At 35.2% G+C, this 6,041-nt stretch overlaps 1 protein-coding gene across 1 annotated transcript in view; it reads left to right on the top strand.

The window, feature by feature from the left end:
• Positions 1–6,041, top strand: part of LOC140194038 (trifunctional enzyme subunit alpha, mitochondrial-like) — a 56,677-nt gene that overhangs the window by 713 nt on the left and 49,923 nt on the right. The gene's annotated exons all lie outside the window — the stretch shown is intronic.

Genomic DNA, 6,041 nt, shown 5'->3' with positions numbered 1-6,041 from the left:
TACTGTGCGATCTACGTAGCTCATGATATAAAAGAACATTTGCATATATTATTGAACTTGGCAATACAAAACTCAAATGTTTTTCCACGTTAAATGTTTGTTTTGTTTTTACATAATGGTTTCGCCCAATTGGGAGTGTTCTCTTCGAATAAAAACGCTTTAGCTGCCACCCTAATCTTTGAAAGAACAAATAAATTAAAACGTTTGAATGGAATGTGAAATTAAATATTGCACTTTAATTTCCTATCATTGTGTAGGATGATGTCAATCAGCCCTCTTGTCAGTAAGTGAAAAAAGAGAACTATAGTTGTTGGAAATACTCAGATAAAAGCAAAATACTAGAAACTGCAGCTGGACCAGCATCTGTAAAAGATGTTTCAGGTCAAGTATCATCTTTCCACAGATGCTGCCAGACGTGCTGAGTGTTTCCAGCTTTTTCTGTCTTTTTTTTCTCAGAGACAATTTTGACCAACAGCACTAGAAATAAATGAATTAAAACAGTTAATAATAACTCTTCCAACACACATCAAAGTTGCTGGTGAACGCAGCAGGCCAGGCAGCATCTCTAGGATTAATTTTTATAAGGTTGTCCCTGTACTGTTTATGCAGCAGGCATTTATTGACATAGTTGCTGAAAGTAAATGTCAATTTGACCTTTGTACGGTGGACACTGGCAACTTACAGTATTTATGATTTTTTAAACATTTGCTTTTTAAGTGTTGAATATAAACTTCTGTTTTAATTAAGGATCTTAGTTGAGCACTCATGAAAATCAACTCTTTCATTTATTGAAAATTTAGTGATTTTAGTTGGAGAATTTGCGAATATACCAATTTGTGTAAAAGAAATTTAAAAATCACCACCCAAAAAAATTGAGAACAATAAAACTCACTCTCACAGAATTTATGTGGGAAAATAAAGTAAACAACTTTTTTCCCCAACTGTGTTTCTCGTTTCATGTATATCTTTGTGATATCGAAAATTACAATAGCGACAATTTTCTAAGAATATGGCCTCCTCCTAATGCTGGGTCACCTCTATTTTATTAAAGTCTGTTGTGGTTAAACCTTTTACCTGACACCAACATCAAATTTATATCAGTCATAATTTAATTTGTTATAATTCAAATTATGATTTTTTGCAAATATTAATTTGAGGTTTCCGTTTGGAAGAGTTTGGAGTTAACGTGTGCTTGAAGGTCAGTGAAGATTTCATAGGCAGAAGAGTAAAAATCTTAGGCATAAAGTTAACAAATATATATAAAAACAATGTTATAAATATCCCAAGTTGCCAAACAATATCCATAGTAAAAACTGTCAAATTGACATCTACTTTTCAGTCGATGATCAGGTTTTTATGAAGTGCTCCGATCACATTTTATGTTCATGATCTGATTCATTTTTTTTATTTACAGAAGTTCTGATAAATTTTCATCATAATGCTCTCTGAGGGAGCAAAGTTCTAAAATATGTAAATTGTTTACTCAGTGAAACTACCTAAAATTTCCTTTGGTCAGCAACTAAAACTGTTTGAATTGATGATGAAGGGTCTCAGCCCGAAATGTCAACTGTTTACACTTTTCCGTAGATGCTACCTGGCCTGCTGAGTTCCTTCAGCATTTTGCGTGAATTGCTTTGAATTGAATTTGCATTTGCAATAGCATTGGAAAAAAGTAGTTTATATAACTTAAATAGTCAGTATATAAATACAATCTTAAATGTCATCAGAAACAAATGGAATTGATTTGTGTCCACTCCATAAAATGCAGCATATCAGGTGAGAAGAACAAAAGATCTCAAATGTCACAGTGGTGTCCTCCAGTCCTATTATCTTTTCAAAAACCCACCAATTCTCCATTTCTGGTCTCTTCGGCTTTCCAAATTGATGGTTGTGACCTGAGCCACCTACAGTTTTTAAGTTTTGGAATTACCTCCCTAAACCTTGAACCCATTTCCTCGTGTTTGCACCCATTCTACTTGTTTTAATGTTAAATTCTACATTTTTGACCAATTCTTATTTTTCTTAACTACAATATCTCCTTATATAGCTTGGTATTGTGGGCAGAATTTTCATTGTATCTCAGGGAAGAGCTCTTCAGCCATATGATGGTTGGGTAGGAGATGGGTGTAGTGATCACCCATTATTATCAAGAGATTATCGTGATCAATTCCCCGGGAGAACCCTTTGTATCTATCACCAATGTTCCCTCTAATTTTTAGTACACTGCACAGAATAACAACAAAATAACATATTTAAGTCACTCAGTTATTTTTTTCTCTCTCCTGTCTTTGGCATTTACCCATTCTTTGTAAACTCTATCTAGACTAATAGAACTTCCATCCAATTGATATGGTCTTACTCTCAAAGGGTATTCCACATTTAAAGATGTCTTTTAGGGCATTATGTATCCCATTTCAATAGTCTTTGATAACAGGGCATTCCCAGAAAATATGATAATGGTTTGCATTTTGATTTCCACAATTTCTCCAGCAAACAGGGGGGTTATATATTTTGGGTATATACGTCAAGAATAGTTGAAAAGAGATAAGTATTTAATGAATGTACTGCTGGTGGCTGGTAAAAAGACCCTTACTAGGAAATGGTTATCACAGGAAAGCTTTAAATGTATGGATTAAAATTACAATGGACATTTACAAAATGAAGATAACAGCATCTGTTAATCATAAGTTGGAACAATTTTATTCATACTGGAAAAAATGGTTTAACTACATAACACCTCATAGGCCTGATTTTATTCTCACGTCAATAAAAATGTTATTAAAAAAAAAGATTACTCCCTGCTCTGTACATAGTTTTCTTCTTTCGATTGTTCTTTCTTTCCTCTGCTTTCTATCAGATAAATATTATGTGGAGATTTGTGACGAATATGATTATATAATATATGTACAGTATCTGAAATACATCTTATGGAAATGTTTGATGATATTCAATAAAAAATAAATTACAAAAAAAAGAAAAAAAACTTGGACAGGTACATGGATGAGAGGTGTATGGAGGAATATGGCCCAGGTGCAGGTCAGTGGGACTAAGCAGAATAATGGTTCGGCACAGCCAAGAAGGGCCAAAAGGCCTGTTTCTGTGCTGTAATGTTCTCTGGTTCTATGATAGCTTTTGATTCTCATTAACATATCCAAATGGCATTCACCTAAACGGTTTCTCAGCTTCTTTTTGAGTTGATTAATTAGGCTAAAACCTCGCTCACAGTCCGCACTAGATGCAAGAAAGGTTCCCCCAATGTCCACCAACTGTGCATGGTTGCAAAACTCTTCATTTTGAAGTACAAATGCCACCATTTGAGCAAAGTTTGAAATCAGTTTGGATTTAATTTTTTCTTGCACGGAAAATTTGAAATCAACTTTCTAACTATTACAGTATCTTCAGCTAGAAAATCATGATATTTTAGACATAAGGCATTAACTTGTTCATCGCCAAATGTGAAGTCACAATCTGCAATTGCGGAGAAATCAAAAGCTGACCATTCTTGTACCTCATCTTCAGGAAACCTTTCTTCTGAATGAACACAAAGACTATTTATAAAGGTCAACAGCGAACTTGTATCTACTGTGATGTTTTCTTCACGTTGTTGGCTTAGCAAAACTTTAACTTTGTCACTGCACGAAACATTGTCTCCCAGATCCTGGAACAGGATAGGTGAGGTGACGTAAATTAGTGACGTGCATTGTGGTATTTGAAAAACCGACTAACTAGTTAACAGAAACATTTAGCTGAAAGATTATTTTCAATAAGTATAATTATTAACTACTACATTATTTTAGATAACTAACCTTTTGTGCACACATTAATTTCCTTTGTGCGCTGGTTGAAAAACGCGTGTGCATGCGCACACGCGCACAGCTTAAAGGGAACATAGTCTCTCACAATCAAGTTTTGTTTTCTCCTTTCTTAAAGTTGGTCACTTTACTTTACCTCTGACATGCTCACTTCTGAGATGCGAGAGAAATAGATGAGAAAAGAATCTATAGAATTATTCCCCGCAATGTTTTGGTATGTCAGGATCTTCCTATCCTCCAGATGCATACCATTTTTCTCTTGCCATCAGTCCCTTTTTATTAAGGTGAAAGAATGGTTCTAACTTAGTGTACTGGAGGTCTTTCTCTTTAGTTAGATAAAAATATATTTCATTGTCAATTGAAACCCTCAAAGCAGAGCCACTTGCGAACTATAGAATATTAATTATCCAAAACCACTGATGTGCTTGTCTATTAAACACCGCCCTTTCACTGTTGCCTGACCTGCTGACTTCCTCCAGCATTTTGTGTGTTGCTTTTTCACTGTTGGAAACTTTTATAAATTTAAATACCCGATTAGATTCCCTGTAAGTGGATTAGTTCTTGCAGGTCCAGACTTCAAAAAAAACCCTTATTTCTTTGCTTGTGTTCCAAACCCCCTTATTCAAGCAACTTGTGAATGTTTTAATTATGTGGCTCCAAATTTGAGATATGTCCAGCTTATATCATGTTTATCATTACATTTCTCATTTATGGTGTTTCAAATTTTAAATAATGTGTCCTATTAAGCTAGGCATCTTGGTGAACTTCAAATCTGGACAATAATGCAAAGATATGTGTGAATGTAGAACTAAACCCTAAGGAAATGAAAAGCAGATTAGTCTGAAAATATTGCTTTCATCTGTTATTGCAGGGTACAGTATTTTGATGTACAATGCTATTTTGTGCATTGTACCATACATTTGGCTGGCGGGGTGGAGATGCGTCTCTACCAAAGGAGGTATAAGGCGCTCCTTCCCTCCACTAGCCTGTAGACCATGATCGTCCGCATCATACGACACAGCACGTAATGATGATAACCACATATTTAGTGTCCATAAAAAGTAGTATTGTCTTCATTTTAAGAGTTCAGCTTGGTGTTAACTCATGTTTCAGTTTCCTCTCTGTTTGGGATCTGACAGTTTTCAACAAAATCATTATTTAAATGCAGTTTAACTTTGTGCTTTGTTACTTTTGCTCTGCTCATCCTGAGCACTAAATTGCCATCCTTACTATTTTTTTGTCATAATTGCAAAGTGTTGCAATCATATCGAATGGTGCAAGTATTTGTGGTAGTGTTAGACCAACAGAACAGTTGGTGGCCTAATCTGCAAACAAGCATACACGTTGGAAGTGGGACAAAGGTTATCCCAGCCTGTTGTTTAAACCATGTATGGGAAGTAAGTGAACAATCTGTGCCAAAGTTTAATGATTAAATAGCATGCTACATCTAGCATATTTGCATAATTCAGGGGGTAGACAAGTTCAGTAATTCCAGTTGCCCACGTGTACTGTTTGCACTATGTTCTTTGGTATGTTTATTTGATGGCAAAAGATTAATATCAGATAAAAATATTTAGAGTTATATTCTAAAATTAAAATGTCATTAATTTCTTCAAAAAAGCTGATCATGATAGTTATGTGAAGAAATTAAGTAAACATTTTTTTTACATCCTAATGGGCCACAACACATGTCATTAGAAATGACTTTCCATTGAAAACTTAACTTACAGCATGTTCTGTAATTATTCCATTTTACATCACTGAATTCAGTTGTTCATCTCCCTTGATGCACAGCCTTCAGGAAAAAGGCCGAAGGGTGGTTTAACATCTTATTTTGCTTAATATTGGGTTGAGATAATGTTCTTGCACAATATATCCTTTCACTTGATGAAATTTGCCTTGCTAACTGAATGTGATATGATTGTTCAGTAAAATCATTAAATAAGGGGAAAAGGTCAATCAATAGAAACTGAGTCATTGTATATTTACTCAGTTAAAACTCCTGGGTGCCAGGGTCCAGTACATCTCAGATCAAGTCCTCAGTATTCTTAAGTAGGAGAGTGAACAGCCAGAGGTTGTGGTCCATGTAGGTACCAATGATGTAGAGAGGAAGAATGACGAGGTTCTGCAAAGTGAGTTCGGGGAGCAAGGTGCTAAGATAAAGGGGAGGACTTCCAGGGTTGTGATCTCAAGATTGCTACCCGTGCTGCATGCTAGTGAGGCCAGAAG

The sequence above is a fragment of the Mobula birostris genome, chromosome 2, assembly GCF_030028105.1.
Source record: "Mobula birostris isolate sMobBir1 chromosome 2, sMobBir1.hap1, whole genome shotgun sequence".
NCBI lineage: Eukaryota > Metazoa > Chordata > Chondrichthyes > Myliobatiformes > Myliobatidae > Mobula > Mobula birostris.
The sequence above is the reverse complement of the archived record's forward strand: the minus strand, read 5'-3'. Positions and strand labels throughout refer to the sequence as shown.